At 47.5% G+C, this 22953-nt stretch overlaps 1 protein-coding gene across 13 annotated transcripts in view; it reads left to right on the top strand.

The window, feature by feature from the left end:
* Window positions 1-7678: 7678 nt before the first annotated feature.
* Window positions 7679-22953, top strand: part of CLIP1 (CAP-Gly domain containing linker protein 1) — a 152605-nt gene continuing 137330 nt past the window's right edge. For 7 of the 13 annotated variants that reach the window (XM_009181909.3, XM_009181908.3, XM_009181905.3 and 4 more), the window contains exon 1: window positions 7707-7832. The gene's annotated coding sequence lies outside the window, so the exon portion shown is untranslated. Of the gene's footprint in view, window positions 7833-22953 lie in introns of all 13 variants that reach the window. The other 6 variants (XM_009181912.3, XM_003907310.4, XM_009181911.3 and 3 more) reach the window with 2 other exon arrangements.

The following is a 22953-nucleotide window of genomic DNA, read 5'->3' as shown; positions in this document are numbered from 1 at the left end:
AGGGTTTCACTATATTGGCCAGGGTAGTCTTGAACTCCTGACCTCGTGATCTGCCCACTTCGGCCTTCCAAAGTGCTGGGATTACAGGCGTGAGCCACCACACCCAGCCTGGCCAGGCTGGTCTTGAACTCCTGACCTCAGGTGATCCACCTGCCTTGGCCTCCCAAAAAGGATTGCAGGGACGAGCCACTGTGCCCAGCCTTTTTTTTTTTCTTTTCTTTTTTTTTTTTGAGATGGAGTCTTGCTTCTTTGCCCAGGCCGGAATGCAATGGTGCAGTCTTGGCTCACTGCAACCTCTGCCTCCCAGGTTCAAGCAATTCTCCTGCCTCAGCCTCCCCATTAGCTGGGATTACAGGCACGTGCCACTACGCCCAGCTAATTTTTGTATTTTTAGTAGAGATGGGGTTTTACCCTGTTGGCCAGGCTGTTCTCAAGCTCCTGACCTCAAGTGATCCACCCGCCTCGGTCTCCCAAAGTGCTGGAATTACAGGCATAAGCTACCGTGCCTGGTCAAGTCTGCTTAATTTTTGCTGAAGATAGAATCAACTTTCCATGTACTCAACAAATATTTGTTGAATTAGATAAGAACTGCTGCATCAAATGCAAATTTCACAAATGTTTTGCTTTAGTCGATAAAAGTCACAGAATCTTAAAAATGTTTGTGGTTGGAAGTTTAAAAGTGATCTTGTTCAACCCCCTCATCTTGAAACTGCACGCACTCAAAGTACTAGTCTATTTAGATGGCCCTAAATACAGTTGACATCATGGTGTGTGGTGCCCTATTGATACTGTTCTTTGTTAACTGAATATGTACAATGCAGTCTTTGTTGTCACAAGATGGTTCTCTTTGAGAAGTGGTTTTATGAATTTAAATTTAATAGGCACTGGGTGTGGGGTGTGCCTGTAATTTCAGCAGTTTAGGAGGCTGAGAGGTAGGGAGTGTGTGGCTGAAGTGAGTTATGATTGCACCACCAGCCTGGGGAACAGAGCAAGACCCTGTGTCCAAAAAAAAAATATATATATATATGTGTGTGTGTGTGTATATATATGCATGTATATATATATACGCGTATATATATGTGTGTGTGTGTGTATATATATGCAGTAGCTTGTCATTTTTTCACAGTTTTGCTTTTTTTTTAGATGGAGTCTCACTCTGTCGCCAGGCTAGAGTGCAGTGGCACAATCTCAGCTCACTGCAACCTCCACCTACCAGGTTCAAGCAATTCTCCTGCCTCAGCCTCCTGAGTAGCTGGGATTACAGGCACACACCACCACGCCCAGCTAATTTTTTTGGATTTTTAGTACAGATGGGGTTTCACCATAGTGGTCAGGCTGGTCTCGAACTCCTGACCTTGTGATCCACTTCAGCCTCCCAAAGTGCTGGGATTACAGGCATGAGCCACCGTGCCCTGCCCACAGTTTTGCTTTTTAAAACATTCCATGAAACCACTACCATCAGCATTTTGTCTGTATGAACTGGATACAGCAGTCTTTTTTTTTTTTTTTTTTTTTTTGGGACGGAGTCTCGCTCTGTCACCCAGGCTCGAGTGCAGTGGCCAGATCTCAGGTCACTGCAAGCTCCGCTTCCCGGGTTCACGCCATTCTCCTGCCTCAGCCTCCCGAGTAGCTGGGACTACAGGCGCCCGCCACCTCGCCCGGCTAGTTTTTTGTATTTTTTTTTTTAGTAGAGACGGGGTTTCACCGGGTTAGCCAGGATGGTCTCGATCTCCTGACCTTGTGATCCGCCCGTCTCGGCCTCCCAAAGTGCTGGGATTACAGGCATGAGCCACCGCGCCCGGCCGATACAGCAGTCTTAATTGGATTCAGGGACAAGATTAATTTTTGGTCCAAAATAGTCAATGAATGCATCATCATTGTTGGGGTTTTTTTGTTTGTTTGTTTGTGTCCTTTTCTCTGCAGTTTAAGACTCTGTTTCCCTCTGGCTGGAGTGCAATGGCATGATCTTGGCTCACTATAACCTCTGCCTCCCGGGTTCAAACGATTCTTCTGCCTCAGCCTCCTGAGTAGCTGGGATTATAGGCGCTTGCTACCACACCCAGCTAATTTTTGTATTTTTAGTAGAGACGGGGTTAAACCATGTTGGTCAGGCTGGTCTTGAACCCCTGACTCATGATCCTCCCGCTTTGATCTCCCGAAGTGCTGGGATTACAGGCATGAGCCACTGCACCCGGTCGCTGAGTCACTTTTTTATGAAATGAACTAGCACTAGCTCCCTACCTTTGGAAATGTTAACATTTCCAAATGTTGACAAGGGTTGTGGTCTGGTATAGTATACCGACCTTGGACATAAAACCAGGGGAGATCAGGGAACAGTGATTACTCCACCCTGATTTAGTAAACCAGTGAGCAGTAATAGTCAACAGTTTGAGGACAGGGACTTGATCTTCACTGCTGTAGCCCCAGTACCTAGAATAGTGCTTGGGACTCAGCAGGATTTCAGTCAATCTTTGTTGAACGGGCTAATCAATTGGATTCTGATTTCTGAAGCAATATTAATAAAAGTAGAAGTAATTTAAAAAATAAGCCAGGCACAGTGGCTCATGACTGTAATCTTAGCACTTTTGAGAGGCCAAGGCAGGCAGATTTAGGCCAGGAGTTAGAGACCAGCCTGGGCAACATGGCAAAACCCCATCTCTACTAAAAATAGAAAAATTAGCCTGGTGTGGTGGTAGGTGCCTGTAATCCCAGCTACTGGGGAGGCTGAGGTGGGAGGATCGCTTGAAACCAGGAGGTGGAGATTGCAGTGAGCCGAGACTGGGCCACTGCACTCCAGCCTGGGTGACACAGCGAGAGACTGTCTCAAAAAAAAAAAAAAAAAAAAAAAGCAAGCTATATGTATTACCTTAAATACTTAACTTTTTTTTTGAGATGGAGTTTCGTTCTTACTGCCAAGGCTGGAGTGCAATGGCGCCATCTGGGCTCATTGCAACCTCTACCTCCCGGGTTCAAGCGATTGTCCTAACTCAGCCTCCTGAGTAGCTGGGATTACAGGCGCCCACCACCACGCCCAGCTAATTTTCGTATTTTTAGTAGAGATGGGGGTTTCATCATGTTGGTCAGTCTGGTCTCGAACTCTTGACCTCAGGTGATCCACCCGCCACAGCCTCCTAAAGTGCTGGGATTACAGGCGTGAGCCACTGCGCCCGGCGAGAGCAGGGATTGTTCACTCTTATTTCTTGCTGTGTCTGCATCCCTTGAATAATACAGGGTCCATAGTAGATTAGTTTTTAAAAGGATGTGGTGTAAGACTCCTATATTCTAAACAACTGGAGACTTTTTTTCCTGTATTTTGTCTTCTTTTTTTTTTTTAAAGAACAATAGGTGTTTATTACATAAAATTAAGGCAAGCAAAATGAAGGCAACAAAATAGCTACAATCCTAAAGATCCTGAAAAAATTACTATAAAGATGTCTAAATTAATTCATTACAGTTTAGAAAGATTTTAAATCTCTCATGGACTAATAGTTCTTATCACCATTCAAGGACAATACAGTAAAAAACAGTGGTTTGAATTTTTTTTTTTTTTTTTTTTGAGATGCAGTTCTCGCTCTGTCGCCCAGGCTGGAGTGCAGTGGCGCAAGTTCACTGCAACCTCTGCCTCCTAGGTTCAAGTGATTATCCTGCCTCAGCCTCCCGAGTAGCTGGGACCACAGGTGCACGCCACCACAGCTGGCTAATTTTTGTATTTTTAGTAGAGACTGGGTTTCACCCTGTTGGCCAGGCTGGTCTCAAACTCCTGAGTTCAGACAATCCACCCGCCTCAGCCTCCCAAAGTGCTGGGATTACAGGCATGAGCCACTGTGCCTGCCCAATTTTTAATATATTTTTTGGTAGAGATGGAGTCTTGCTATATTGCCCAGGTGGGTCTCCAACTCCTCAACTCAAGCAATCCTCCTGCCTTGGCCTCTCAAATTGCTGGGATTATAAGTATGAGCCACTGCTCCTGGCCTTGCACATGGTTTTAAAAAACAAAATACATTCAGGTTTATAATTAAAAGCAGTCTGGGCATAGTGGCTCATGCCAGTAATCTCAGCACTTTGGGAGGCCGAGACGGGAGGATTGCTTGAGCCCAGGAGTTTGAGACCTGGGCAGCATAGACAGACTCTGGCTCTACTAAAACTTAAAAAAAAAAATAGCTGGGCATGGTGGCACGTGCCTGTAGTCCAAGCCAGTCTGAGGCTGAGGTAGGAGGATCGCTCCAGCCCAGGAGTTCCAGGTTGTAATGAGCTATGATTGCACCACTGCACTCTAGCCTGGGCAACAGAGCAAGACCCCGTCTCAAAAACAACAACAATTACAACAAAAACAAAAGAACAAAAGAAAAGAAAAGCAACAGTTCTCAGTTCTTCTTCCTCACTCCTCCTTAGTCTTAACCCTGTTCCCCAGAGACTATTAATTTTTTGCTTTTAGTTCTTCTGGTGTTAACTTCCATCCCTCTAAAAATATTCTTGTGGGCCAGGTGCAGTGGCTCATGCCTGTAATCTCAGCACTTTGGGAGGCTGAGGGAGACAGGTTGGCTGAGCCCAGGAGTTTGAGACCATCCTGGGCAACATGGTAAAACTCCATCTCTACTAAAAATACAAACAATTAGCTGGGCATGGCTGTAAATGCCTGTACTCCCAGCTACTTAGGAGGTGGAGGTGGGAGGATCACCTGATCCCGGGAAGTTGAGGCTGCAGGGAGTCATAATTGCACCACTGTGCTCCAGCTTGGGCGACAGGAATGAGACCTTATCTCAAGAAAACAAAAACAAAAACACATAAAAATATACTTGTGTTATTTATCAACTGTAGGTGTTATCTATTGACTTTCTGTTATGACTAAGACACGACTACCTCTCCTTTCCACACAATCCTGCCACTAGTTTTAATTATCCCTATTGGTTACGTTAATGATATCGTTAAACCTTTATTTTTGGGAAAAAACAAAAAACAAAACGCTAGGCATTTACCCACCTCCCCACTTTGTAAAATGAAGACTTGAGAGCTCTTATTTTGCATTCTACTTCTGCAACATCCCTTCCACCTTCCAATGTCTCATCAATTGAGCTGTTCTCATATTTACAGAAGACATGCATTTAAGAAAGCACAGTGGTGGCCGGCGCGGTGACTCATCACGCCTGTAATCCCAGCACTTTCGGAGGCCAAGGCAGGCGGATCACGAGGTCAGGAGATTGAGACCATCTTGGCTAACACAGAGAAACCCCCTCTCTACTCAAAATACAAAAAATTAGCTGGGTGTGGTGGTATGTGCCCGTAGTCCCAGCTATTTGGAAAGCTGAGGCAGGAGAATAGCTTGAACCCACGAGGTGGAGGTTGCAGTGAGCCGAGATGGTTCCACTGCACTCTAGACTGGGCGACAGAGCAAGACTCTGTCTCCAAAAAAAAAAAAAAAAAAAAAAAGCACAGTGGCTAGATCTAAAAACAGAATGTGAATATTGAAGGAGGACCTTTGAGTCCTCTAACAGTGGCCACCTGGGGTCTGAGCCTTGTCAATGCCCTGGTAGTAGGGCTGAGACCAGGCCTTGCTCATACAATTGAAGGAGGCAGTGAAGGTAAATAATTTTGTGATACGCCATTTATTTATTTATTTATTTATTTTTTGAGATGGAGTCTCCCTCTGTCACCCAGGCTGGAGTGCCGTGGTGCGATCTCCGTTCATTGCAACCTCTGCCTCCTGGCTTCAAGCAATTCTTCTGCCTCAGCCTCTCGAGTAGCTGGGATTACAGGCATGCACCACCACGCCTGGCTCATTTTTGTACTTTTAGTAGAGACAAGGTTTCACCATATTGGCCAGGCTGGTCTCGAGTTCCTGACCTCGTGATCTGCCCACCTCAGCCTCCCAAAGTGCTGAGATTATAGGCGGGAACCACCGTGCCCAGCAGATACGATTTTTTTTAAAAAATAAAAATTAATGCCAAGACTCCATGATGAACAAAATGAGATATATGTGTGTGTGTGTGTGTGTGTATATATATATATATATATTTTTTTTTTTTTTTTTTTTTGAGACAGAGTCTCCCTCCGGCGCCCAGGCTGGAATGCGGTGGCTTGAACTCTGGTCACTGCAACCTCCACCTCCCGGGTTCAAGCAATTCTTGTGCCTCAGCCTTCCCAGTAGCTGGGACTATAGGCATGCACCATCACGCCCAGCTAATTTTTGTATTTTTTGTTAGAGACAGGGTTTCATCATGTTGGCCAGGCTGGTCTTGAACTCCTGACTGCAGGTGATCCACCCACCTGGGCCTCTCAAAATGCTGGGATTACAGGTGTGAGCCACCACACCCAGCCCCAGAACAATATTTTTAATAAAGACAGGCTCAGCCTAATGAGTAGAGGAGAAAAGATAAGCCCATAAGTGCTCCTAGCTGAGCTCCCCCATTAGGACTGGTCTGTGCCTCATTCTATGACATCTATGATTCCACAACTTGCTGATTACAGCTGAAGACTGTTTAGATTAGGGGGTGAGGCGCACCTTTCAGATTAGGAATATGGATATGGGATTTCAGGAGTATCACCACCACCTGACCTTGCAGCCTGTAAATTAGGGCAATGTTGAATTAGGTAACAGCATTTGGAAGGATTTCAGACATGAATAGAGAGGAGGGGCCAGAAGACAAATTTACTTTGTTCAGAACTTCGTGCATTTCCAGAGCAGTTCCCTCTCCCTGCTCGTCCAGGAAGCACGGTGCTTTGAATAAAGGTCAGCTAGAGGGGTCACCCTCCGATTATTCTCTTCCACTGGCAAGGAGGAGGAAGCCCCTGCCCCCTTACCCACCGCAAAATCCTGGGCTTCCCCGACAGCTGCAAATTCCTCCCTGGAGATGTAAGGCTTCTGGGGTTGCCATGGTCCATGGGAGTGAAATGCTGGCCGCCCTCTGCTACCCTAGCCCCGAGCAGGCTGTTGCAGCCTTCCCTCCGGTCCCCTTCAAAAGCTTTTAAAGGAAATCCCAGGGGGGAGGGAGGATGGGACACTAACCAGGGCTTCCGTCCAAGCAGCCAGGGCGAATAAAAGGGGCTTTTCTCAAACGAACGGAGCAAACCCTGGGCTTGTTTCAAAGGATTTTTAACCCGCGGTCTTTCCCGGAGGGAAGTGGGGAGCAGAGATGGTTCTTCCCAAGCTTAATCTGCTCTACAGCTCCTTTCAGCATTTTTCCCAGGGACGCCTCATGCAGGGTCTTTCCCTGAGGGAGGCGAGGGCAGAGATGATCCTTCCCAATCCCCAACTTAACCTGCTGTCGGAAGCGCCTTGCAGCCTGTTTCAAAGGATTTCTCACCCATGTCTGGCGGGAAGGGGAGGGCAAACAAATGAATCAGCCCCAAAGAGCAGACTGAGGTTGAGGCTGAACCGGGCTCTCGGGTGTGACTTGCAAATTCTGGGAACACTTTGCAGAAATGACGAGAAGCCCCTCCGAGCAGGCCTCTGGGTTTTCCCTCGCACCTTGCTCCCCAGGTCGGGGCTCGGGAGGTTACGGGGGCGGACCGGCGGGCGCGCCGGGTTCAGGGCCTCCCGGGACGCGGTGGGCGCAGACAAAGGCGGAGGGGCGGCGCGGGGCCGGGCGCGGGCTGCAGGGCCGGTGCGGACTCGGGGGCCGGGCCGGCCGGGCGGGCGCAGTGGGCGCGGGGAGGAGCCGCGCGGCGTCTTCTCCTGGCGGCGCGCGCCCGCCCGGCCCCGCGACGGCGGCGGCGGCGCGTCACGCTCTCCCCCGCCCCGAGCCGACGAGCCGGGAGGCGGGAGGCGGCGGCCGCGGCGGCTGCTGCTGCTGCTGCAGTGAGGCAGGTGGCGGCGACCCGCGGCGTCCGACGAGGTGAGCAGGCAGCGGCGCGGGCCCTCTCCCCTTCCCGGCACCCCCCCTCCCCTGCCCGCTTCCCGGCCTGCGGGGCCCGCCCAGGGTCGGGTCGGGGGTCGAAGCCCGGCGTCCGGGAGCGGGGCCGAGCCTTGCGCGCCGGAGCCGTCCGGGAGGGGACCGCGGGAGTCTCGGGTGGCCGGCGCCGGAGGCCGGGGGTCCCTGGGGGGCCCCTCCGGAGCTGGAAAAGTGGCGGCCCTGGCAGCGCCAAGCCGGGCCTTCGCTTCCTCCGCCCGCCTCAAGATGGAGCTTGGACTCCTTGCCCCTGCGCCGCCCCAGGCGCCGCTCTCTCCCAGGCGCCCTGCTCTCTCCCCTGGGCCCCGGGGCGGATGTGGGGTCGGCTGGACCCCCGGGAGGCCAAAGCCGGGCGGGACCTGTTGCCCCGGGCGCCGCGCCCGTCACCTGAGCATTCCTCAGGCCCTGGGTGCCCGGCGCCCGCGAGCCGGCATGGAGGGCACCCTGGACTGGCTTCCCCTGCTGCCCCGGCTTTTGTTTCCCTCCCAAGTGGGGCTGTGATTCTCGGAGACCGGGGAAGGCTGGAGGTGGCCAGATCGCTCTCGGGTTTCCGAAATCACACCGCTGCCCGGTAACCCGAACCTTCTACCGCGGCAGGGGATTGGCGCGGAAGGCAGATGACACTTGTTCAGAGGTTATTTTACAAGCAGAACCTAGCGACTGCCCGAATTGGAAGGTCTTGCCTTTCAAAAATCGGATTTTGATTCGGGGGTGAATCCTGAATCTTGCTGTTTGTCCACTTCATGTGGCTTTTCCATCTGGCAGGAGCCGAGCGCCACCCCCTCCTCCCTACACAGCCCCACCTCTTTGGTATGAAGAAATTACACGTTGTCCGTCACCGGTTTAGATACCTGCTTTTAGCAAAACTTGGGCGCCAGTGAACTGTTTTTTAAAAAAGAGGGTGGAGAAGATTCTGTAATTGTGTGTGTGTGTGATTCAGCAGCCTGGCCTTCTTCCTCTTTTAGGACAGTGGCCCCTAGCAGCTCTGTAAGTATTAAGTACTGTGGCCACCGCTGTCATTAGGGTTATGATTCTGGCTGTTCTAATTATTTGATTTTTATCACTACTGTTACCAATGGTATCCACGAATCAGGAGAGTATCCCAGAGTCAGGAATGTGTTTGTTTGACTTTTAGATTTAATGATAACCTTTAGCAAGTATCCCCAGGCATGTCGCTTCTCAGACTTGGGGCCTTTTTTTCTCTGTAAATTATAACAATGAACATTTATTGAAGGCATCTTGTGGCCAGGCCCTGGGAAAGTCTTTTATGTGTTTTATTTCATTTAATCAACCCCAACCCAGTGAGCGTGCTGTCGTCATGTGCATTTGGCAGGAGGGTCATAGAAAGAAAGGTCAAGTAATTTGACCAGGGTCATATAGCTAAGTGGTGGTGTAGGACCCTATACTAATGAAATAACTAAGCACCTGAAGTCAGAATACCTTTAACCAGCGTGTGAACTCAGGTATTCTGACTTCAGGTGCTTAGTTATTCGAATAGTATAGGGAACCTATGGCAAAATGCAAGGCTAGTCTGTCTGTCTGTTCATCAACCAATCAATCAATCAATCAACAAGAAGGAGCCTCAATCTGTCGCCCCAGGCTGAGTGCAGTGGCCTGATCTCAGCTTACTGCAATCCCCGCCTCCCATGTTCAAGTGATTCTCGTGCCTCAGACTCCTGAGTAACTGGGATTACAGACACGCGCCACCTCGCCCGGCTAATTTTTGTATCTGTAGTAGAGATGGGGTTTCACCACGTTACCCAGGCTGGTGTTGAACGCGTGGGCTCACGTGATCCACCGGCTTCGGGCTTCCAAAGTGCTGGGATTACAGGTGTGAACTACCGCACCTGGCCTCAAGGCTGGTCTTCATTAAAGCAAAGTTGAAGTGGGTAATTGGCCAAAGGCTTGTGCCTAATTTTTCAGGTTCAGAGAAAGCAGTTAAGTACATCTTCCCACTAGACCTAGTTCGAAGGGGAAAACCGAAACTGGGTGGGACCCTGGGTAGATATTTTGCCTGAAGATCAAGATTTTGCTCTTTCCTACTTTTTCAATCATTGTTTGAGCTTCACAGCTTGCGCTTGAGCATGACATAAGCTAATCTGGTTTCTGTCCTATTGAGGAGTTTAGAATCTGATGTCCTTATCTTTTTTTTTTTGACATGGAGTTTCACTCTTGTTGCCTAGGCTGGAGTGCAATGGTGTGATCTCGGCTCACTGCAACCTCTGTCTTCTGGGTTCAAGTGATTCTCCTGCCTCAGCCTCCTGAGTAGCTGAGTAGCTGCCACTATGCCTGGCTAATTTTTTGTATTTTTGTAGTGGAGATGGAGTTTCACCATGTTGGCCAGGCTGATGTCACCTGACCTCAGGTGATCCACCTGCCTCAGCCTCCCAAAGTGCTGGGATTATAGGTGTGAGCCACTGCGCCTGGCCTGATGTCCTTATCTTAAAAATTTTTTTTTACCTAGTGGCTAAAATTCAGTCTGTCACATCCCATGTGACTCATAAGGGGCGTGAACTAACTCAGTCATGTTTGATTCTTTTTTTTTTTTGAGACAGAGTCTTGCTCTGTTGCCCGGGCTGGAGTGCAGTGGTGCAATGTCGGCTCACTGCAAGCTCTGCCTCCCAGGTTCACACCGTTCTCCTGCCTCAGCCTCTCTAGTAGCTGGGACTACAGGCACCCGCTACCACGCCTGGCTAATTATTTATTTATTTATTTATTTATTTTTTTTTTTTTGAGGCGGAGTCTGCGCTCCTGTAGCAGGCTGGAGTGCGGTGGCGGATCTCAGCTCACTGCAAGCTCCGCCTCGGGTTCCGCCATTCTCCGCCTCAGCCTCACAGTAGCTGGGACTACGAAGCCGCCACCTCGCCCGGCTATTTTTGTATTTCTTAGTAGAGGCGAGGGTTTCACCCGTGTTAGCCAGGATGGTCTCGTCTCCTGACCTCGTGATCCGCCCATCTCGGCCTCCCAAAGTGCTGGGGATTACAGGCTTGAGCCACCGCGCCCGGCCCTGGCTAATTTTTTGTATTTTTAGTAGAGACAGGGTTTCATCCTGTTAGCCAGGATGGTCTCGATCTCCTGACCTCATGATCTGCCCGCCCGTACTCCCGAAGTGCTGGGATTACAGTGCGTGAGCCACAGCCCAGCTATTCTTTTTTTTTTTTTTTTTTTTTTTTTGGAACAGAATCTTGCTCATAGCCAAGCCCAGGCTGGAGTGCAGTGGTGCGACCTTGGCTCCCTGCAACCTCTGCTTCCCAGGCTCAAGCAGTTCTCCTACCTCAGCCTCCCGGGTAGCTGGGATTACAGGTGCACACCATGGCACTGGGCTAATTTTTGTATTTTTAGTAGAGTCAGGGTTTCACCATTTTGGCCAGGCTGGTCTCAAACTCCTGACCTCAAGTGATCCACCAGCCTCAGCCTCCCAAAGTTCTGGGATTACAGGCATGAGCCACCGTGCCTGGCTGATTCTTGCTTTTTTAGTGCTGTCTGCTGGGATTCGAAAGCCAGTGGATGGTGTGTAAGAGATGAGTTGATTCTCTTATGGCCCATACAAAGGTAGGCACCTTTGAATCTGTCACATACTGGGCACCTGATGTTCTTCATTCTTACTTACAGGTGGATTTCTGGTCTTCCTTGAATAGATATATCAAGGCCAGGGTTTTCATGTTATGGGACCCTTGCAGAATTCTGCAGAGTTCCACGTACTCAGTAAATGTTTATTTCTTTTTTTTTTTATTAAGTTTTTTTTTTTTTTTGAGACAGAGTCTCATTCTGTTGCCCACGCTGGAGTGCAGTGGTGCAATTTTGGCTCACTGCAACCTCTGTCTCCTGGGTTCAAGTGATTCTCCCACCTCAGCCTCCCAAGTAACTGGGACAACAGGAATCTGCCACCATGCCTTGCTAATGTTTGTATTTTTAGTAGAGCTGGGGTTTCACCATGTTGACCAGGCTGGTCTCGAACTCTTGACTTCAAGTGATCCTCCTGCTTTGGCCTCCCAAAGTGTTGGCATTACAGGTGTGAGCCACCACGCCCATCTGTTTCTCAGTTAATTGAAAATGTAAGGTTCATAAAGGTCAGGATTGATTTTATAGCAGTCAAACCAAAGGAAAAAAACAGAAGGTAGTATAGTAAAGTCACAGGAAGAGGGTTTAATATTTGTTAACATTACAAGAGAATTTTGTCTACATATTGTTAACTAAATTGAGACTTTCACTTTGTATGACTTTCCACTATCCAAATAATCAACTTCTTCTCTAAGTGAGAGGTCAAATGTGTTTTTCTCTGATATGAAGAGTAGTCAATGTTTATTAGTCATAGCAAGCCTGTAGTTCTCCTTTGCAGTATTTTTTTTTTTTTAGACACAGGGTCTCGCTCTGTCACCCAGGCTGGAGTGCAGTGGCATAATCATAGTTCACTACAGCCTTGAACTCCTGGGCTCAAGCAGTCCTCCCGCTTCAGCCTCCTGACTAACTAGGACTACAGGTACGTGCTATCATGCCTGGCTAATTAAAAAAATTTTTTTTTCCTGTGGAGATGAGGTCTGCTATATTTCCCAGGCTGGTTTTGAACTCCTAGGCTCAAACAGTCCTCCTAACTTGGCCTCCCAAAGTGCTGGGATTACAGGCATGAGCCACCATGCCCAGCCCCACTATCCAAATAATCAACTTCTTTCCTCTTCTTGTACAAATGAGATGGAAGGTCAAGTGTGCTTTTCTTTGATAGGAAGAGTAGACAGTGTTGTTTATTATGGCAAATCTGTAGTTATCTTTTGCAGTATTTTTGAACTGTGACATCATCACTAAAGGCAGCTTGTCAGGCTATGATGTACCTGTCTGTGGGCTGTAATTAGATCTCATCTGGTATTCATGCAACAAATATTTATTGAGCATGTACTGTGTGCCAGGTGCTGTTCTAGATGCTGGTGATACAACAGTGAATAAAAGACAAATTTCTATTCTCTTGGAACTTCCCTTCAAGTAGGGAAGGCAGACGAGAAACAAAAACTAAATTTATTGTATGTTAGGTGACACATGGCAAAGAAAAAACAATCAGAGAAGGGAAAGTATAAAAAGTGCACAGGGATAAGAGTTAGAAAGGGCCGAGTGGCTCAAGCCTGTAATCCCAGCACTTTGGGAGGCCCGAGGAGATGGGATTCTGAGGTCAGGGAGATCGAGACCATCCTGGCTAACGGTGAAACCCGTCTACTAAGAAATGCAAAAAAATAGCTGGAGGTGGGCCCGGGCAGCCTGTAGTCCCAGCTACTCGGGAGAGCTGAGGCGGTCGGCGTGGGCCGGGGGCCGGAGCTTGCAGTGAGCTGAGATCCGGCCACTGCACTCAGCCTGGGCTACAGGCCGAGACTCCGTCTCAAAAAAAAGAGTTAGAAGAATGGAAATTTTTCACAGGGCAGCAAGAGAAGACTAGCTGAGAATGTGACTTTTGAGTAGAGACTGAAAGGAAGTGAGGGAATGTAAAGTCCAGAGAGGAAGACATCCTAGGGAGAAGGAAGGAGGAGGCAGGACATCGAAGACTTTCTAGGCTGTAGTCCTTAAAATATGTATTTGTTGAAATATTTAAAAATACACAGAATAATTTGGCCGGGTACAGTGGCTCACACCTGTAATCCCAGCACTTTGGGAGGCCTAGGTGGGTGGATCACGAGGTCAGGAGATCGAGACCATCCTGGCTAACACGATGAAACCCCGTCTCTACTAAAAGTACAAAAAATTAGCCAGGTGTGGTGGTGGGTGCCTGTAGTCCCAGCTACTCGGGAGGCTGGGGCAGGAGAATGGTGTAAACCCGGGAGGTGGAGCTTGCAGCGAGCCAAGATCACGCCACTGCACTCCGGCCTGGGCGACAGAGTGAGACTCCATCTCAAAACAAAAACAAAAACTGAATAATTTTATGCCTTTTTAAGAAATTGCTTTTATTTTTTAGAGATAGGGTCTTACTCTGTCACCAAGCTGGAGTGCAGTGGCACAGTTATTACTCAGTGTAGCCTTGGACTCCTGGGCTCAAGCCATCTTCCTGCCTCAGCCTCCCAAGTAGCTAGGACTACAGGCATGCACCACCACACACAGCATATTCCTTTTTTTTTTTTTTTTTTTTTTAAGATGAAGTCTTGCTCTTGTCCCCCAGTCTGGAGTGCGATGGAGCAATCTCAGCTCACTGCAACCTCCTCCTCCCAGGTTCAAGCGATTATCCTGCCTCAGCATCCCGAGTAGCTGGGATCACAGGTGTGTGCCACCGCACCTGGCTAATTTTTGTATTTTTAGTAGAGACGGGGTTTCACCGTGTTGGCCAGACTGGTCTCGAACTCCTGAGCTCAGGTGATCCACCTACCTCGGCCTTCCAAACTGCTGGGATTACAGGCGTGAGCCATCTCCCGGCCCAGCAAGTTTTTTTTCTGAACTCTTGGCCTCAAGAGATTCTCCCACCCAGAGTGTTGGGATTACCAGTGTGATCCACTGCACTCGGGCACCATGTTATTATTATAATTATTTTTTGAGATGGAGTTTCACTCTTGTCACCCAGGCTGAAGTGCAATGGCGTGATCTCTGCTTACTGCAACCTCCGCTTCCTGGGTTCAAGCAGTTCTCCTGCCTCAGCCTCCCAAGTAGCTGGGATTACAGGCATATACCACCACATCTGGCTAGTTTTATATTTTTAGTAGAGATGGGGTTTCACTGTATTTATCAGGCTGGTTTTGAACTCCTGACCTAAGGTGATCTACCCACTGCAGCCTCCCAGAGTGCTGGAATTACAGGTGTGAGCCACTGCTCCCAGCAACCATGTTATTTTTAATTAATTAATTTTTTGAGAAGAGGTCTTGTTATATTGCCCAGGATAGACTCAAATTCCTGAGCTTAAGTGATCCTCCCATCTCAGCCTCCCCAGTAGCTGGGACTGTAGGACTGTAGGCTTTTACTACTGTGATGACTATGTCATCTTTTTTTTTTTTTTTTTTTTTTTGGAGACGGAGTCTCGCTCTGTCACCCAGGCTGGAGTGCAGTGGCCAGATCTCAGCTCACTGCAAGCTCCGCCTCCTGGGTTCACGCCATTCTCCTGCCTCAGCCTCCGGAGTAGCTGGGACTACAGGCGCCCACCACCTCGCCCGGCTAGTTTTTTGTATTTTTTTAGTAGAGACGGGGTTTCACCGTGTTAGCCAGGATGGTCTCGATCTCCTGACCTCGTGATCCACCCGTCTCGGCCTCCCAAAGTGCTGGGATTACAGGCTTGAGCCACCGCGCCCGGCCTATGTCATCTTATTAATGATTTTTTTTTTTTGAGACGGAGTCTTTCTCTGTCTCCCAGGCTGGAGTGCAGTGGCACGATCTCGACTCACTGCAGACTCCACCTCCCGTATTCACGCCATTCTCCTGCCTCAGCCTCCTGAGTAGCTGGGATTACAGGTGCCCACCACCACCCCTGGCTAATTTTTTTGTATTTTTAATAGAGATGGGGTTTCATCGTGTTAGCAAGGACGGTCTTGATCTCCTAACCTTGTGATCCGCCCGCCTCAGCCTCCCAAAGTGCTGGGATTACAGGCATGAGCCACCGTGCCCAGCCTATTAATGATTTTGATGAAGATAAAGATATGGGGGAAAATGAGGCTCAAAAGAATTTCCCTAATTTGCCTAAAAGTCCACACAGCTAGTGAATAGAAATTGAGCCCAGTTTAGGTTATTTTAAGTAATGTACAGAATACCTTGGCAATGGCGCAAAGGCCAGCCCAGTACTTGATGTTCAGATGCACTATTGAGTGTATACTTTCCTATTTGTATCCATCTATTCAGGACTATTCAGGACTTTTTTTTTTTTTTTTTTTAATGAGGTGGAGTCTTGCTCTGTCACCCAGGCTGGAGTGCAGTGGCATGATCTCAGCTCACTGCTAGCTCCACCTCCTGGGTTCATGCCATTTTCCTGCCTCAGCCTCCCACGTAGCTGGGAATACAGGTGCCCGCCACCACACCTGGCTAATTTTTTGTATTTGTAGTAGAGACAGGGTTTCACCGTGTTAGCCAGGATGCTGTCAATCTCCTGACCTCGTGATCTGCCCACCTTGGCCTCCCAAAGTGCTGGGTTTACAGGCGTGAGCCACCGCCTTTTTTTTTTTTTGAAACGGCGTAAGCCACCGTGCCTGGCCTTTTTTTTTTGAAACAGCGTCTGGCTCCATCGCCCAAGCTGAAGAGCAGTAGCACTATCTTGGCTCACTGCAACCTCTGCCTCCCAGGTTCAGGTGATTCTCTGCCTCAGCCTCCTGAGTAGCTGGGATTACAGGCGCCCGCCACCACGCCCAGATAATTTTTGTATTTTTTAATAGAGACAGGGTTTCACCATCTTTGCCAGGCTGGTCTTGAACTCCTGACCTCATGATTCAGCTGCCTTGGCCTCCCGAAGTGCTGGGATTATAGGCGTGAGCCACCACGCCTGGCCCAGGATCTTTGCTTGACTTTGAGAGGCCTGATAACTTGATATTGGCATATGTAGCTTTTTCCTGGAATTGCGCACTTTGTAGCAAAGCCATCCTTTTTAGTTAAATAAAGTTTTATGGTTCAAAATCTATGTTTTTTTGTTTGTTTGTTTGTTTGTTTGTTGTTTTTTTAGTAGAAACACAGTTTCATGCCGGGTGCGGTGGCTCATGCCTGTAATCCCAGCACTCTGGGAGGCCAAGGCACCCTCACCTGAGGTCGGGAGTTTGAGACCAGCCTGACCAATATGGAAAAACCCCGTCTCTACTAAAAATACAAAAAAATTAGCCAGGCGTGGTGGCACATGCCTGTAATCCCAGCTACTAGGGAGGCTGAGGCAGGAGAATCGCTTGAACCCGGGAGGCGGAGGTTGTAGTGAGCCGGGATCACGCCATTGCACTCCAGCCTGGGCAACAAGAACGAAACTCCGTCTCAAAAAAAAAAAAAAAGAGACACGGTTTCACCATTTTGGCCAGGCTGGTTTCGAGCTCCTCACCTCAGGTGATCCACCCATCTTGGCCTTCCAAAGTGCTGGGATTACAGGTGTGAGCCACCGTGCCCAACCAAAATCTATGTTTAATAGAAAACTTTAGTCAAGTCTTTTCAATTTTAATTGGAAAGCAGTGTCAATTGTTAGTATTTGCCTACATACAAGTTTTTAGGTAGCTGCTTAGGGATGCTTTAAACTATTAACAGCGTCATATTTTTTAAAAAATTATTTATTATTATTTTTTGAGACAGAGTCTCGCTCTGTCGCCCAGGCTGGAGAGTACTGGTGTGATCTTGGCTCACTGCAACCTCCGCTTCCTGGGTTCAAATGATTCTCATGCCGCAGAGTCCTGAGTAGCTGGGATTACAGGCATATGCCACCTCGCCTAGCTAATTTTTTAGTATTTTTAATATACATAGTGTGTTTCCCATATAGGCAGAACTCAAAGAATCTGTATGCTTTAAGTTGGCATTTGAGTTACAGTGCACTCTTAAGGGACACCGTAATGACCGATGGTACTGTACAAGAATTTTGGGCCAGGCGTGGTGGCTTATGCCTGTAATCCCAGCACTTTGGGAGGCCGAGGCGGGCGGATCACGAGGTCAAGAGATCAAGACCATCCTGGCCAACACGGTGAAGCCCTGTCTCTATTAAAAATACGAAAAATTAGCCAGGCATGGTGGCAGGCGCCTGTAATCCCACCTACTTGGGAGGCTGAGGCAGGAGAATTGCTTGAACAAGGGAGGTGGAGGTTGCAGTGAACTGAGATCACGCCATTGTACTCCAGCCTTGGCAAAAAGATCGAAACTCCATCTAAAAAAAAAAAACCCAAAACCAAAACAAAACAGATTTTTGGCCAAGCGTAGTGGCTCATGTCTGTACTCCCAGCCCTTTGGGAGACTAAGGCAGGAGGATCACTTGAGTCCAAGAGTTTGAGACTAGCCTGGGCAACACATTGAGACCCCTGTCTCTACAAAACCTTAAAAATATTGGCTGAGTGTGATGGTACATGCCTGTATTCCCTCCTACTTGGGAGGCTGAGGCAGGAGGATCTCGAACCCAGAAGATCTGATCCCAGGAGGCTGCAGTGAGCTGTATTCACACCACTGCACTCCAAGCTGGGCAATAGAGTGAGACCCTGTCTCAAAAAAAAAAAAAAAAAATCCCAAAAACCAAAGTACACATATTAAAGTGCACTATTCAGTCTAAATTAAAAAATAAAAATAATTTCAAAGAGTGACCTCTTCAGGTTTCAATCAAGCGAACAGAGGAAGGCCTTTTTTTGTTGTTTGTAGGTTGTCAGACTGTAATTAGCCAACCTTGAATTTGGCTAGGACATCTGGGGTAATATCCTGGCCCTGGCACCAAGTACCAAGGAATCTTGGCCACAATTAGTAAAGAGCTTTTTTTTTTTTTGTAAATCTCCATCTGGCACTTCCAGAAGGACAGATTCCACTAGCACTAACTCAATGGGTGGGTCTACTTTTTAATTGTTTATTGTGGTTCAGCAACAAAATCTTAAAAGTATGGTTTTCAAAAATCTTTGAAAAGAGGAAGTAGTCATGTTACGAATCCCTATTGGGAACCCTCCCTGGTGTCTCTTACCCCGGGGAAGTGTATTCTCACCTACCTCTTTGCAGGAATGCTAATGAGACTACAGGCAGACATTTTGCTGCACTAATGTTTTCTATAAGCATAAGCTCTAGAATGCTTCCGACTTGAATTAAGTAGTTTGGTGTTTGTTTGCTCCTTTGCTTGCTTCTGTCTAAGTATGGCTTGGATAGATCCTAGTTTAACTCTGCCCCTTTTTAACACTTAAAATTGCTGAGTCCTTGATTTATAATATCTTCTCCGAAGTTAAGGGCCAGAAGAAGAGCCAGATGTTCACGATGTGCAAATCATCCAGAATTTGGGTTTGATGTATAAAGGGAAGGCAATATAATGAGTCTTTTATTTTTTTTCCGTGATTCTAAAAATCTCTTCCTTTACTCAAGTATTGCAGTGAAATATTTGGCATATTTCCCCCCTCTTCTCAGGAAAGATAAGAGTCACTAGGGATGTTTTCCTGAAAATCTTTTTTTTTTTTTTTTTTGAGACAGAGTCTCGCTCTGTGGCCCAGGCTGGAGTGCAGTGGCCGGATCTCCGGCTACTGCAAGCTCTGCCTCCCGAGGTTTATGCCATTTTTCCTGCCTCAACCTCGAGTAGCTGGGACTACAAGCCCCGCCACCTCGCCCGGCTAGTTTTTTTGTATTTTTTAAGTAGAGACGGGGTTTCACCGTGTTAGCCAGGATGGTCTTGATCTCCTGACCTTGTGATCCGCCAGTCTCAGCCTCCCAAAGTGCTGGGATTACAGGCTTGAGCCACTGCACCCAGCTCTGAAAATCTTTTAATCAAGGCCTCTGACCTCTTGCATCTTCTCTCTAGCTGATTTACCCCATATAATGACTTATTAAGACATTATGTTCTAATACCTTAAAGCAGGAAGGAACCTATTTAGACTTTTCCTTTCTAGATTGTAGAATAAATAAACTTTATAAGCAGGGTGATTTTGCTTATAGCCTAAGTGAAAGAAAACTTATTTCCTGGGTTTCTGAAAAGTGGGTGTCTTTATTACATGAAACCATATTACTAATTTCTGTTGAAAGGGATACGTAGCTTGCTTAGGTTGTCATCTTGAGAATCTAGTATTAGAGTCAAGTTTAGATTTTAGAAAATATTTTCCAGTGAAGTTTTTTTAGGGTCTTAGGTTTATTTTTTCTTTATACATTAGTTTTAAGATGGGCTTTACATTTTAGTAACATAATGTTCTCTTAAAATATGTGTGTTAATTGTATAAATTATAAAATTTGCATAGATACAAAAACACAGAAAAAAAGAAATTATCCATGATGCTACTGCCCAGAGGAATCTTTTTAATATTTTAGAGTATGTCCTTTCAGTCTTTTTTTTTTTTTTTTTTTTTTAAAGAGACGGAGTCTCGCTCTGTCACCTAGGCTGGAGTGGAGTGGCATGATCTCGACTCACTGCAACCTCCACCTCCCGGGTTCAAATGATTCTCCTGCCTCAGCCTCTTGAGTAGCAGGGATTACAAGCGTGTGCCACCACACCTAATTTTGGTATTTTCAGTAGAGACAAGGTTTTGCCATGTTGGCCAGACTGGTCTCAAACTCATGACTTCATGAGATCCGCCCACCTCAGCCTTCCAAAGTGCTGGGATTACGGGGGTGAGCCACCATGCCTGGCCTCAGTCTTATAAAAAAATTTTTGACCAGGTGCAGTGGCTCACCCCTGTAATCCCAGCACTTTGGGAGGCTGAAGAGGGTGGATCCCATGAGCTCAGGAGTTTGAGCTCAGGACAACATGGCAAAACTCCGTCTCTACAAAAATAAAAGTTAGCCAGGGATGGTGGTGTGTACCTGTAGTCTCAGCTACTCAGGAGGCTGAGGTGGGAGGATTCCTTGAGCCCAGCAGGTTGAGGCTGTGGTAAGCCATGATTGTGCCATTGCACTCCAGCTGGGGTGTCAGAGTGAGACTCTATCTCTTAAAAAAAAAAAAAAAAAAAAAAAACTGGTTGTAGATAGTAAGTAGGAAAACTGCTAGTATGCCAGTTTTTAAAGAAATAACATGGGTTCTCAATGCCTGTAATCCCAGCACTTTGGGAGGTCAGAGCGGGCGGATCACCAGGTCAGGAGATCGAGACCACAGTGAAACCCCATTCTAGTAAAAATATTGAAATTAGCCGAGAGGGGAGTGGCTAGACCAGGAAGAGGCTGAGATCGCATTGCACTTCCAGCGATGATACAGCTCATCTCAAAAAAAAAAAAAAAAGGTGTGTGTGTGTGTACATAAATAAAAATAAATATAACGTTACAAAAGCAAAGCATAGAACAATGGTATGTTACCATTTGGAATGAAAATGGTATACAAAAGAATGCTTTATCTTTTAGTTTCTATATTTAGCAGATATTTTTTTTTTTGAGATCGAGTCTCGCTTGTCAGCCTGGCTGAGTGCAGTGGCCGGATCTCAGCTCACTGTTAGCCCCGCCCGGTTTACCATTCTCCTGCCTCAGCCTCCCGAAGTAGCTGGGACTACAGGCTCACCATCTCGCCTCGCTAGTTTTTGTATTTTTAGTAGAGACGGGTTTCAACTGTTCTGCCAGGATACGGTCTCATCTTCTGACCTCGTGATCCACCCGTCTCGGCCTCCCAAAGTGCTGGGATTACAGGCTTGAGCCACCGCGCCCGGCCATTAGCAGATATTTATTAAGCATCTTCTATAGGGAGGTGCTAGCCCAGACATTGGGGAACTTGAGTAAAACAGGTGTGTGTCCTGCTTCTCGAGAAACTAGCTGTTAATGGAATGCAGATTAAGAGCAAGAAATCAGGCTGGGTGCAGTGACTCACACCTGTAATCCCAGCACTTTGGGAGGCTGGGCAGGTGATCACTTGAGGTTAGAGTGCCCGAGACTAGCCTAGCCAACATAGCAAAACCCCGTCTCTACTAAAAATACAAAAGATTAGCCAGGCATGGTGGTGCACATCTGTAATCTCAGCTACTTGGAAGGCTGAGGCAGGAGAATCACTTGAACCTGGGAGGTGGAGGTTGCAGTGAGCCAAGATCACACCACAAGATCACACTCCAGCCTGGGACTCAGATCTTCTTCTGCACCCTAGTCTTGTTTCTTTGGAAGATAGTACAGATTTCTTAACTTTCTGGAGTTCAGTTTTCTTACCTATAAATTGGAGAGAATAGCTGCTTCATATAGTTGTTGTGAAGATTAAGTGAATTAATGTGTGTAAAACCTGCAATGTAAATACCTCTTCCCTGTAATCCCGGTGTCTTTCTGATCTCTTACTTCAACCCCTCAATTTTGTCCTTTTATTTCAATCAGAATGGGGGAAACACTTTTATTGGCATGGGAAATTAAAACCTTTTTTTCTTTTTTTTTTGAGACTGAGTCTCGCTCTGTCGCCCAGGCTGGAGTGCAGTGGCACGATCTTGGCTCACTGCAAGCCCGGCCTCGGTTCACGCCCATTCCGCTCCCTCAGCTCTTCCCCTGAGCAGGCTGGGACTACAGGCGCCCACCACCATGCCCAGCTAATATTTTTTTGGTAGAGACGGGTTTTACCAGATTAGTCAGGATGGTCTCAGTCTCCTGACCTTGTGATCCACCCGCCTTGGCCTCCCAAAGTGCTGGGATTATAGGCGTGAGCCACCGCGTCTAGTCTTAAAACCTTTCCTTACACCACATTTTAGAAAGTGAATTTGAAATGGCCCAGCGCGGTGGTTCATGCGGTGACTGAGGCAGTAGAATCGCTTGAACCAGGGAGGCGGAGGTTGTAGTGAGCCTACATTGTGCAATCAAGCACCCAGCCTGGTAGACACAGTGAGATCACTTAAAAAAAAAAAAGAATGAAAGTGAATTTGAGTAAGAGTGTCTTGCCATTATTGAAGGGAACATTTTTAATTTTTTTTTTGAGACGAAATCTTGCTCTTACTGCCTGGGCTGTAGTGCAATGGTGGGACCTCAGCTCACTGCAACCTCTACCTGCTGGGTTCAAGTGATTCTGCTGCCTCAGCCTCCCGATAGCTGGGATTACAGGTGCCTGCCACCACACATGGATAATTGTTTGTATTTTTGGTAGAGACAGGGTTTCACCATGTTGGCCAGGTTGAACTCCTGACCTCAGGTGATCCACCTACCTCAGGCTCCCAAAGTACTGGGATTATAGGAGTGAGCCACCACGCCAGGCCACTTTTTTTTTCTTTTTCTTTTTTTTGAGATGAAGTCTTCCTCTGTTACCCGGGCTGGAGTGCAGTGGCACAATAGCTCATTGCAACCTCCACCTTCTGGGTTCGTTTATTCCTCCCGTCTCAGCCTCTCTGAGTAGCTGCTGGGATTACAGGCTCAATCTGTAATACTTCACTTTGAGTATGCTGGGATTACAGGCTTCCACTGTACAGCTTAATTTTTTGTATTATTTATTTTTGTTCACGGCTTTTGAGACAGAGTTTCGCTGTTGTTACCCAGGCTGGAGTGTAATGGTGTGTTCTTGGCTCACCACAACCTCTGACTCCCGGGTTCAAGCAATTCTCCTGCCTTAGCCTCA

This window comes from Papio anubis, chromosome 9 (genome assembly GCF_008728515.1).
Source record: "Papio anubis isolate 15944 chromosome 9, Panubis1.0, whole genome shotgun sequence".
NCBI lineage: Eukaryota > Metazoa > Chordata > Mammalia > Primates > Cercopithecidae > Papio > Papio anubis.
This window is presented reverse-complemented; position numbering and strand designations above follow the sequence as displayed.